Here is an 11,671-nt window from a genome sequence, read left to right as displayed (position 1 = left end):
ACTTTCAATAGAAAAAAGATCAGAGGAAATTAAAAATTCTTTAACGGGGACCAGATGTAGTTTTGAAAAAAGAACAAAGCTGTTGAAATCTCCTGTTAAGACTGAACTCCGCTCCCCCCCATAAGACCTCTTTCTTGAACAGTAAGGGTATGCTAATGATAATAATTAAATCCAAGCGATCCTTCTTGCCTTTCTTAGGCAAAGTGGGAAACAAATTACAATTTTCAGAAAAATCTTCACAAAATCCTTTGCCAACAGCAGAGCAGGAAGGCTGGCAGCTAAAAGCCCCAGAGAGTCCCTTCCTGGGAGGTGAGGCTCTCGGCCAGGCCCGGGCCACCATCCCCTGGGGGACAGGGGCGCCGGTCAGTAGGCCCGGGGTCCCATCCTCGGGGCGAGGCCGGGGCCCCTCGGGCGCGGCGGCGGCGGCGCGGGGTCCCGGCCTCGGGCTCGGCTGCAGGGCCGCGTTGGGGCGGGAAAGGTCAACAGGGCAAATACTTTCTCGGATCCCTCCGCCCCGGCCTACTTCGGCAGAACTCCCCCCCCCCACCCCCTCCATCCCACTTTTCTCCGCCCGCCCCCCAACTCGGAGCCCGTGGCTGCACCGGGTCGACCCCCACGCCACCCCCCGAGCTGGGGGATGGCTCTGGCGGAGCCCACGGGCCGAGCGCGGGGTCCTCGGGGGGGGGAGGAGCCTTGGGGATGAGGGAGTCTCTGTGGGGAGGGGTCTCCGGAGAGGGGGAGGAAAGCTCTCGGGACGGGGGGGAGGAGCCTCCATGGGGAGGGCTCTCGGAGTGGGCGGGAGGTCTCCTTGGGGAGGGGTCTCCGGGCAGGGGGAGGAGGTCTCCAGGGGGAGGGGTCTCTGGCGACGGCCGTGGGGCGGGGCCGGGCACGGCGGAGGTCGGCGGGGGTGTGTCCGAGGGGCCGGCGGGCAGCGCAGGCTCGCGCTCCGCCGAGTCCTCGCGCGCGGTCGCGGCTTTCTCCCCGGAGCCACCCGAGCGGCAGAGACGAGATGCGTGGCGGCGGCGCGGGGCTGGCGCTCCTGGCCTCGCTGCTCTGGGTCGCCGCGCAGGGCCAGCAGAGAGGTGAGCCCGGGTCGCGTCCCGGTCCCCTGGCGGGCGGGAGGCTACGGGACAAAGCCCCACGCCCGGCCGCGCCTGAGGTCGGTGCGCGCATCCGCGTTCACCCCCGACCGGGTTTCAGACACGTGGGTCTCCCGCGCGGCCCCTGGAAAAGTCGCCCGGCCGCGGGGGAGAGGGCTGGGGGAGCACCCCTGACGGACGCAGCTCCCTCATCCGCGCCTCGGGCTTCCCCTCCTCGGGCTTCCCCTCCTCGGGCTCTGAGTCCCCGGGTCAGGCTTGGCGACCCGGGAGCCCCTATGGAGAGCCGCGCTGGCCCGGCTCTCGGTCGGGGCTGCGGCGGGTGGGCGGAGAATGAATGGGAAAGGCACCCACAGAGTCCCCGCCACCGTCCGGCGGCAGAAAGCTGGTGGTCCGCGGCCGGGAAAGGGGGCGGTACTCTGGCCACTCGGGGCGGGCCGGCGCGCGGGGAGTGCGCGGGGAGGAGCGGACGTGGGAACCGGCCACGGGCGGCGTGCAGGGCTCGGCCGCGCCTCCCGGCCGCGCTGGGTGCAGGCCCCGAAGTGGCCGAACCGGCCGTTCCCTCGCAGGACAGACGGTGGTCACTTCGGGGTGAGGGAGCGGGAGCGAAGAGGGACTTGGACGCTGGCTGGCTGCGCGAGCACGCTGACTCGCGGGGCAAGGTTGGCTAAGAACAGAAACCCGAAGCGAACTTTCAAAGCTTCTGTCAATGCCCCAGAGAAAGGGAAACCCCCCTCCGGTTTCTGTGGACAACACCGTGCCCGCTCTCCCTAGAGGCTAAGTCTTCCCGGCGCCGGCTGTTGGCTAGGCGTTCACAAATATTGTTGAAAACGTCTTAATGTATGCAATACGTGACCGCGGGCATGCTCCCACAAATACACGTGTCATTAAAAACGGAGGAAAGTACAGGTCAAAAGTAGGTAGGCGGTGTATATATGCCAATACACTACTATATATAAAACAGGTAACTAATGAGAACCGACTGTGTAGCACAGGGAACTCTACTCAATGCTCTGTGGTGACCTAAAAGGGAAGGAACTCCAAAAACGAGGGGATATATGTATACGTATAGCTGATTTACTTTTCTGTACAGTAGAAAATAACACAACATTGTAAAGCAACTAAACTCAAAAAAAAAAAAAAAAAAAGTAGGCAGGCAGAACGCGCAATACCCCGTGGGAAAGATGGGTGTTTGGCACCGTGCTGAGCTGTGAACTCTGCAGCCCGTCCCATTCATTGGCGCATTCGTGGTGGAAGCGCTGGACTGGAGCGGGCGACACGCTTTGAATGGCTGAGCGTCGGCTCTGCGCAAGGCGGGGGCTGGGATGCAGGGAATTTACATAGTTACCCCGGGAAGAAAGGGGCCGGCCTTGCGGGAGAGCGGGCTTGGACTCTTTGAGCTGAACGCCTTTCTCTCGGGTTGCTGACAGTGAAAAGCCTGGTTTCCCACAGGGTGGAGGGAGAACAGCTGGACTCAGCTTCCTTGTTCTAAGAAATTGAAAGTCCTGGACTGGGGAGATGCCCTGAGTGTTTTCCGCGCCCCTCTGGGCTCAGCACTTGGCCTGGGCGGCTGTGAATGGTGTTTGGAGAAAGTGGGACCGCGTGGGGCTTTCCTGCTTTAAGATGCTGCGGGAAAACCACCCACTGCGTGGGAGCCTTTGAATCTTTCACACTACCTTCCAGATTTTCAGTCCTCACCCCACAACCATCACCCTTCCTAACAGGCACCTTTAAGGGAGTTTTGACTTTTTAAAAAATAAGTTGGGTCCCCATATATATAGCATGAATGACTAGTGAAATGGTGTAATCTGGTCATAATATAATAATAAAATAATTCTGACTAGCATCAACAGTGAGTTAGTTAGTTATCTGGTGCTTATATTTTTTAAAACAATCATCCTGTAGCATTCAGATTATTAGGAATTCTCTATCATTTCACAGCCTCTCTGGATTACTTTACATTTCATGGTATGTGACCCAATAGCTCAGTTCCTTTGAGATGTAACCTGTGTAAAGTGAGCTATTCCTAAGTATAAAATACTAGGTGGTATATTTCTAACAATAATGTTGTGTTTCATCCACAGCTGGCAATTACATGGATTATAGTTGCTTCACAGGTCAGCTCAGCAACTCTTGTTTTGAACTGTGTTTTTTTTTTTTTCCTTAGTAAAAATAGACAATTCCAAATCTATTCTATGACTAGAGGAAATTTACTTCATTCTCATAAATGATGTAGCATTCAAATTTAGCGTGTATGTGCTCCCCAGTGAAGTGTGTGCCTGAATGGCTTTCAAAGGTTCATTTTTCTTTCCTGTAGCTGTATTCCCCAAGTAAGGGCCAAGAAAAATACTGATTTTAGTAGTTGGAAACAAGGATTGTATAATAAAAACATCACTGCCCACTTCCTACGTATCCCAGACTTTGGCCCATTCCTTTTTTCTCTTCCACTTTTCCAGACATTAATATAAAGCCTACATCTGTAGTTAATATAGCACGATCGAGAGTTCAAATGCAACAAAGATATGAAATAAACACATGCTGTTCCATAGTGTCTTGTGCTACTCTTAGAATCGCGAGTATTGTAAAATGTTATATGACCACTTATTTCAAGGTAATCTTCCTTGAGACACCCTACAATTTTAGAATAATTCATTCATAAGTTCCTACAGATATTCATTATCATCTACAGTAGGTTTTTATGGAGAAATGACAAGATATGCCTTTAAGCTTTAGGTGTTTTACTTTTTGGCTTTACAAGCTGTGGGAAATTGGGCAAGTTACTTAACCTCTCTGTGCTTTGGTTTCACCATCTGTAAATGGGAGTAGTAATGGTGTCTCCCTGGAGAGGCTGTTCATGATGAAATGAAAGAATGCAAGATAAGTTCTTAGAACAGTGCCTAACCCAGGATCAGCCCTCAATAAGCATTATCTAAGCATCATTATTACTATTTTGCACAGAACTATTGGGAGGCCCTCTTCCCAGCTATATTCTCTGGAATTTGGAGTCTGGGTTTGGAATCAAGTAGTCTTGGGCTCAAATGCCAGACCTGTCACTTTGATGAGCCATGATGTTGGTTAAGTTTCTCAGCACCTCTGGATCTGTGAAATGCAGAGAACTGATGTGATTCAGTAACACAGGGAGAAAATTGGCCCAGCGTTGGGGATATCAGCATCATAGGCACGCAGTCCATGGTGATGGTCTAACTGTCCCGCTTGCGGTGCGTCCTCACCATCCTGGACCCACATTCATTTGGGCGTTAAAACTTGTTGATTTTACCTCTTGAAACTCTGTGCAATCCATCTCCCATTTTTGTCCCCACTGCTGACTAGGCTCAGGAACTGTTTGTCCTTCCCATGAAATATTGTGACGATTCTCTCATTGGGCCTCCCTCTTCCTCTCCTCTCCATCTTCAGCACCACCATCACCATGATTTTTCTAGAAGCACCACCCTAAGAGGCTTGGACTAACGCCTCTCGAACTCCTGACTTCATAACACGGACACGCAAAATGACATTGGAGAATCCCATGGGGCTAAAGGAGGAGGCTGGGACCCAGCTGGCCTGCTGGCCCAGAGCTCAGGGTGTTACCTGGGGACGAACGTGCCCCTGTTCATAGCTGACCAGCGATGCCGGGCACATGGGCTATTCAGTGCTGGACAAGCCTCCCATTTGCGGTCTAAAACCCCCAGAAACCTTCCCGGTCCCGTCATTGGTGAAGTATTTATGATGTGCCCTTCCCTGGACTCCTGGTGCTCTGGTCCCTTAGCGCTATTGTTGTCCTTATCCTGGTGGCCTAAGCAAGTGGCTCACTGCTCTGTCTCACCCACTGGCCTGGGCTTCCCGAGGGCAGGGGCTGTTTTATTCCCATCTGGGTGTCCATCGCTGTGCAATGTTCCTGGTGTTAATAACCACCTGTCTTGGCTGAGCCACATTGAGATTAATATCTTTATTCACGAATCAAGTAACTTTAAAAACTATTTTTGAATAGGTAATCCATGCCCATGGTACAAAGTTCAAAAGATGCCAAAGGGTATATAGAAAAGGTTAAGTCACCTACTTTTGAGGCAACTACGATTCTTAGTTTCTTGAGTATCTTTCCTTAGATGTTTCTTCATGTAACTCTTAAAAGCAAGCTGCTTCCTAAAACCTGCTTCCTCCCTAGCACTTCCTAATAGTATAAGAAAGGTACTAGTTATCTCCTGATAAAACAGGAAACACTCTTCCTATATCCACTGCCCTTCCTTCATACTATTTCTTTAATATCCCTGCTGCCGGATGTTAAATGCATCACTTAATCAATGTCTACACTTACCGACTTTTCACTTTCCAACTTGTCCCTTTCATCGTGGCCTTTGACAGATGGTATTAGAGCCTTGTTTCCTAGATCTTTTGGAATTTAAAAACTAGCTCATTGATTGCTTTCATGACCCTGTAGTCCTTCTGAAAGTATTGCTTACTGTAGCATTAATAAGCTATTCCTGAAGCCGTAAATAATTTTTTAAAAATATATTTAGACGATTTATGATGTAGAGAGGTTAAGTTTAAGAATAACTCTATCAGAAGTTAAGGATAGTGTGTTATTTATTTTTCCAAAAAGTATGATTTATTACTGGAACGACAATGGCAGACACAGAAAAACTTAAATATTAAAAATAATTCCTGATGAATAAAGTTAAGCCTGTACCTTGAATACAGAGTTAAGTGGAGATAACCAGAGAGAGCTCTTGCTCTGAGACCTTAGCTGAACCTGTCACTGATATTACTCAGAAATGTTTGGATGAACAAGATAAACTATAGTCTTCTAAGAAGGATGTATGTAGCTTATTTACATGCTTGCAAATAATTATTTTACTTGTTTTATTTCTAAAATCCTAGCGTGTATCCATGGACAGTTGAGTAAATAAATGCATTTCAAAATTAATGAGGAGAAAAAACTCCTTTATAGAAGTAATTTAGGTAAGTTCGTGAACTTGGGTTCTGTTGGGACATGCCTGCCAGGGAGCTATTTCAATGTAAAATGCCGCACTTCAGCTGGGTTCATTGCATCTTCATGTCCTTTGTACTGAGGTGACAGCTCTCAGAGTAACCATTTCACGGCACAGATGCTTGCCACCAGCGTCTTTGTTTTCTCAAGGCTGGATCGGGACAGCTTTCTTTGGGGTAACTTGTTCCCAGTGATTTTGTGTCTTGCTTAGGGGCAGGAGACAGACAATGGAAACACTGAGATTCCACACCAGCGTGGTGGATAACATTCTTGCCTAGGTAAGCATTTACCTCAGAGGTTAATCCAGAAACGATGCTGTGGAAACACATCAGATGCTGAATTCAGCGTGTGTGTGCATTTTTTCCCTTTTTTGATTCAGCCATTTGAAGTCTGAATCTCTTCATTCCTGAACTTATCTTTGAAGTCGGATCTGCTGGCCCAGCAGGCAGTATGACTCCAGTTCTTGTGCCAGAGAACCTCCTGCCTTGCTGATGGGAATGTCAGATTTAGCTCCATGAGTATTTATGGAAAGTGCCATCTTTTCCCATTCCCTGAAGGATTTCCTGCATTTTGTTGCATTGCTCCCTAATTTCCTGCCAGAACCTCAGGAAACTCTTTACAACAATATAAAAGATGCTCAAGTTTAGCAGATCATTTTTAGTTATGAGGGGACATTCAGAAAGGAGAAAAACCTCACCCCACGATGCTGATTATTGTACACCCCGCTTTTAAATGTCTTCCAACCTCTTTGTAATGGCAGGATTTTACTCACTAAAAGCGATTATCTTGTTATCTCAGGCCCAGCACAGGAATTCTTTCCTGCTCCAATGACTTCTTTCCCTATTTTTCCCAGTTTATGGCATTCTTTCGGTCTCCTTGGTTTCATCTTCCTTTTCTTTCTTTTCTTTTTTTGTATTCCCCCTATCTAAATCATCCCTCTGCATTTTTGTTTCTTCCTTTAAAAAGGTCCCTGATTTTTTCTTTTTTGCCTTTGTTCCTCTTTATTACACTGCAGATGATCACTGTCTGTCCAGATGGCTATAACCAGCCACTTGGAATAAGTCTCTGATGGCAGCATCCGCTCACCTAATCTAGTCCCACATGGCGGTGAGACGGGTGCTCCTTAACCACTGTCTTCGTAATACACGCCCTGGCTTCACCCGCTGGCTGCAGCCATCCATCATCCCCGCAGATTCGGAAAGTCAGGTATTGACTTCGGGCTGTGTGATTTGTTCCCATGACTCCCTCACCTGAGTGGCATCCCCACTCTCTACCTGAAGCCTCAGCCGATCCCCCATGGCCAGTTGGTCCCCGCCCCAGGGCAGACTTGTTTTTATGGCCTCTATGGCCATTTTTGAACTTGCATTGTATTTTGTGATCAGTCGGGGTTCCCATCCAGCCAGAGTTGCCATCTGGTCCTCTTGTGGATGGCTTGCCCAGAATGCCATCGATCAAGGTCAAAAAGAGGGGACATTTTTCTTTCAAAGAGCAAAACCTTAGCTCCCCGCATTTCTTTCCACACACAGATAACTTGGGGGCACATGTTCTAGTGCTGGGACCTGAGCCCTAGGCAGTGAGAGGGCAGTAACGCCAACAAACCGCCCCCCAGCCCCCCGTAGAGGCAACAGGGTTGCCTTAACAATGATGAAACACTTACCCAGCCCCTGGATTGCAAACCCAGCCCTGAGCTCGGCTCCTGTCCGGGCAGGAGGTCCTCCAGCTTCCTAGATTTTGTACCACTGGAGGGAATTAGGATTCCACAGGTCTGAGTAGGATCTAGAATCTGTTTCAGGAAACCTTATTCCTATCTGGACACCAGAGGCGGAAGGAATTTTCCAGCCGGCCTTCAAGCTGAGCGTTTTGGGTTTCTAGTTTAAATAGCTGTTTCCAGAACTATCTTTGCCACTTGGTGTACTTTCTGTCCCTGTTGCTCTGTCCTGTGGTGGGCTAGCACTCTTTCCCCATCCTCAAAATTCCCACTGTCCATCCTTCAGCCCCTTCCTTCTGAATCTCCAATTTAGGCATGTCTGTCTTTGTTTTTGTACGTGATCTGGTTTTCCCAACTCTTTACAACTCTGCCCTGGCTTCACGGCTGCACTTTTGTTCATTCTAGAAGTTTGGAGTGGGGAGAGTTCGAGATATCCATGAACGTTGTGAGATGCCTTTGGGAGCTCCCCCTGCTCTTCTTGTAAGGCAGTGGGCATTTTAAATCCTTGATACCTTCTTGGGGTAGGGAATAATGTTTTCTTGTGGGATCGTTGTCATTTCTAGTCCGTGTTTCTAGATTTTCCCCCGTGTTTGCTCATTCACTTACTTGCTCCGAACGTGTTTCATGCACCGAACGTGTAGTGGACCCTCGACCTTCCAGGCCCCAAGTCGGGGTGTGTCCTGAGGTCCTCGTTCTCAGCCGCTTTCCTCATTATGATTCCACTATGGACATTCTTGATGGAATTGTTTTTGAGGAAGTCCAAGTGCATAGCTAGAAAGAAATGTTCTCCATGAGAAATCATGGTTGAGGGGATTCAGGTAGCACAGGTGGAAGTTAGCATGTATATTTTGCTTGCTCCCAGTCACATAAGTTCAGGTTGCAGCAAGCAGGCCCCATGGCGGGGAGGGAAGGGCAGAGGGGAGGGGCAGCGAGTGCCCTGCGTTAGCTTCCTCACCAAACCCCCTGCTGGGTGACATCTACTCCTCCAGATGCCCTTTGTCTCAGGGGGCCTCACGGCTCACCTGCTTGGCCAGCCCTAATGTGCGTGTGGAGAGCAGGTACAGTTAATTCAGAAATTCTCTGTCTGGGCTGCACATTAGATTTTAATCACATGAATGCCCAGGGCCCCGCCTCAGGGACTACAATTTATGTGGTCTGGGGTGGGGCCTGGTCATTTGCATGTTAGAAGGTTTTTTCAGTGTTTGGCTTATGACTTCCCTTCAAGCTCCAACAGCAAAATAAGAGCCTTTCTTCCTTCTACATCCCTAACACACACCATACCCCACACCACACACACCATACACACACCACACACACCAGACACACACCAGACACACCACAGACACACCACACACACCCACAGCCCACCTACACTGACCTGCAGACCAGCTCCCAACTAAAGGCTTAACGGTGCTGGAGGGTGCTGTACTTGACTAACCCCAGACTGATGGAGCTGGAATCTGGACCCGGCCCATCTGCTGGGTTGGGGCAGGTTCTGCAAGAATGGCCAGCCGGCTGCAGATGATGGGATGAGTCTAATGTGGCCAATAAAAGTTTCCCCGGGGCCCAGAAAGCCGTTGGCATCTGAAGCCTCCCAGGGGTTAACGGGCCGTGAAGCTGATGGGGTCATCCCGTCCCTGTGGAATTGTTTCAGTGGCTTCTCCCCCTACTGAGCAGGACTTACAAGGCCCTCTGTGGTCTGGCCCTGCTCCAACCTCTCCACAGCTGCTTCTCCCACTGCTTACCCTCTTGGGGCCATTCTGACGCATCCGTGGTTCCCATAATGTGACATGGTGGTTCACCTGTGACACTGCCTCATTCTGGTCCACCAGTCATCCAGGTGTGCCTCCTGCTTGTTGCCATAGCGATCTGTGCACACCTCTGACCAGCACGTCATTTTGTAACGGCTTGTTACCTTGCCTGTCTCTCCTGGAGGGCAGAGATTTTTGTTCTTCTTTCTAATACCTACACAGCGTCTGGCGTTTCCTGTTGGCTCTGTAAATGTTGGTTGGATGAATGAGTGAAAGTCCCAATTCAGACAAGCACCGGGGGCTGTGAGGGAACCCAGAGGCTGGATAGTATTGAGAGGTTCAGACAGACAGGCGGTTGGGATTTGGGAAGGTCCCTAATGAGGAGGCGGAGTGATGATTCCTGGGCAGAGGTGGGCTGGGAAAGGACAGATGCCAGCTCGAGAAGGCTGGGAGGCCTTAGCAGGTACCCAGACAGGATGCAGGGATGGGGAACAAGAATGCAGGTAACCAAGCTACGGTAGGAGATAGTCAAACATTCTGGGAACCAAAGCTCACATTCTGAACCAAAACACATGACCAGGGACAACCTAGTAGCAGAAACACTAAATCCAGATGCTTTCCCTGCTCACAGATGGGGTCCAATACACAGAGAGAAGAGCCACAGAATCTGGAAATCAGGAGGGGCTTGACAGCTTGAAGAGATTATTTACCTTTTTTTCCCCATATACCAATTCAGTACAAAGGAGAAAAGAGGATTACGTTTTTGTAATTGAAATAATATTGAATGACGAATAAGGCTTAAAGCCCAGATTATATTTAACAAAATCTTATTTCTAGATTTGAAGCCACTGACTTCTAGGCATCTCAAGCCCACAACTCATTAACTCACATATTCAATAAGTATTTGTTGAGTTTCTAGAGTCCTGCACACTGGTCCTTGAACCCCCTAGAGCTGTAGTCAAGCAGGCACAAGAAGTGCCCAAGGAATCCTAGGCTACGTGTGTCCATCAGTTCCAATTTGGAGGGATTTTTGTTTCTGAATGCCTGGACCACCAATATCACCCCACTTATTGCTGTAAAATAGTGTCACCGTAAACAGAGAGAGAACTCTGATTAAACACTGCATTTCTACTGCAATGTGTTTCCTTTTAGTTTGAAGACTGTGACTATAGAACACTCTATTTTGCCTTGACTTCAGTCTTGTTGGCATTTGTTGACTAGCTCTTGGAGTTACATTTTTATATAGAGTTTTTGTTTAAAGGAACTCTACCTGCCTGCCTTTGGAGGACGTTGTTTAAGTGGGGAACAGCTGTTCTCCTCCAGGCATTTTGGGCTAAGCCAGCCTGGTCTTCTCAGGAACAGAACAAAGGCATACAGAATTTATGTCACAGATGGATTTTTGTGTGATAAAAATCACTTATTACTGAATGAAAGAATGGCCTATTCTCTTTAGAAATATGAGCATAACATCTAGTGTGCCTTTAGTAGCTTCCAACCTTGTTGGTTTAGTTTTAATTATTAAATTGACTAAGTTAAGATGTGCCTCGTTTTCTGTGGTCAAATATTCCCTGAAAATTTGTGTATAAGACAGTTTTCTGTAAATGAAGTAATTTCAAATTCAGTATTCAAATAATTCTGAAATAATATTTGAAGGAATCAGCTAGATTTTCAGTGTATAGTTCTGGACTCTCTTTTGTTCTGTTGACCCACGTGTCTCTCCCTGTGCTAACATCACACTGTCTGGATTCCTTTGGCTTTGTAATAAGTTTTGAACTGGGTGATTTAAGCCATTCCGCACTTCACTTTTGCTAAATTGCTTTGATAGTTCTAGGTCCTTTGCATTTCCATTAGTATCAGCTTGTCAATTTCTACAAAAGAGCCAGCTGAGATTTTGATAGGGATTCGATTGAATCTGTACATCAGTTTGGGGAGAAGTGCTGTCTAATATTGAGTCTTCCTGTCTATGAATAAGAAACCTGTCTTCATTCATTTAGATATTATTTAATTTCTCTCAGAAATGTTTCACAGTTTTCAGTGTCTTGGTCTTGAATTTCCCTTGTTAAATCTTTTCTTAACTATTTTAGTCTTTTTCAATAAAAAAAGCCGGGGAAGTGTGGAGAGCTGATCTGGT

General features: G+C 48.3%; 1 protein-coding gene across 1 annotated transcript in view; it reads left to right on the top strand.

Annotated features, from left to right (window-relative positions):
* The first annotated feature begins 1,023 nt into the window (after positions 1–1,023).
* The window catches only part of LAMA1 (laminin subunit alpha 1), a 149,897-nt gene continuing 139,249 nt past the window's right edge, over positions 1,024–11,671 (top strand). Inside the window, exon 1 of the mRNA XM_057527375.1 lies at positions 1,024–1,082. The gene's annotated coding sequence lies outside the window, so the exon portion shown is untranslated. The remainder of the gene's footprint in view (positions 1,083–11,671) is intronic.

Source organism: Balaenoptera acutorostrata, chromosome 13, assembly GCF_949987535.1.
Source record: "Balaenoptera acutorostrata chromosome 13, mBalAcu1.1, whole genome shotgun sequence".
Classification (NCBI taxonomy): Eukaryota; Metazoa; Chordata; class Mammalia; order Artiodactyla; family Balaenopteridae; genus Balaenoptera; species Balaenoptera acutorostrata.
Note: the sequence above shows the minus strand (reverse complement) of the source record. Positions and strands in the feature narration are given on the sequence as shown.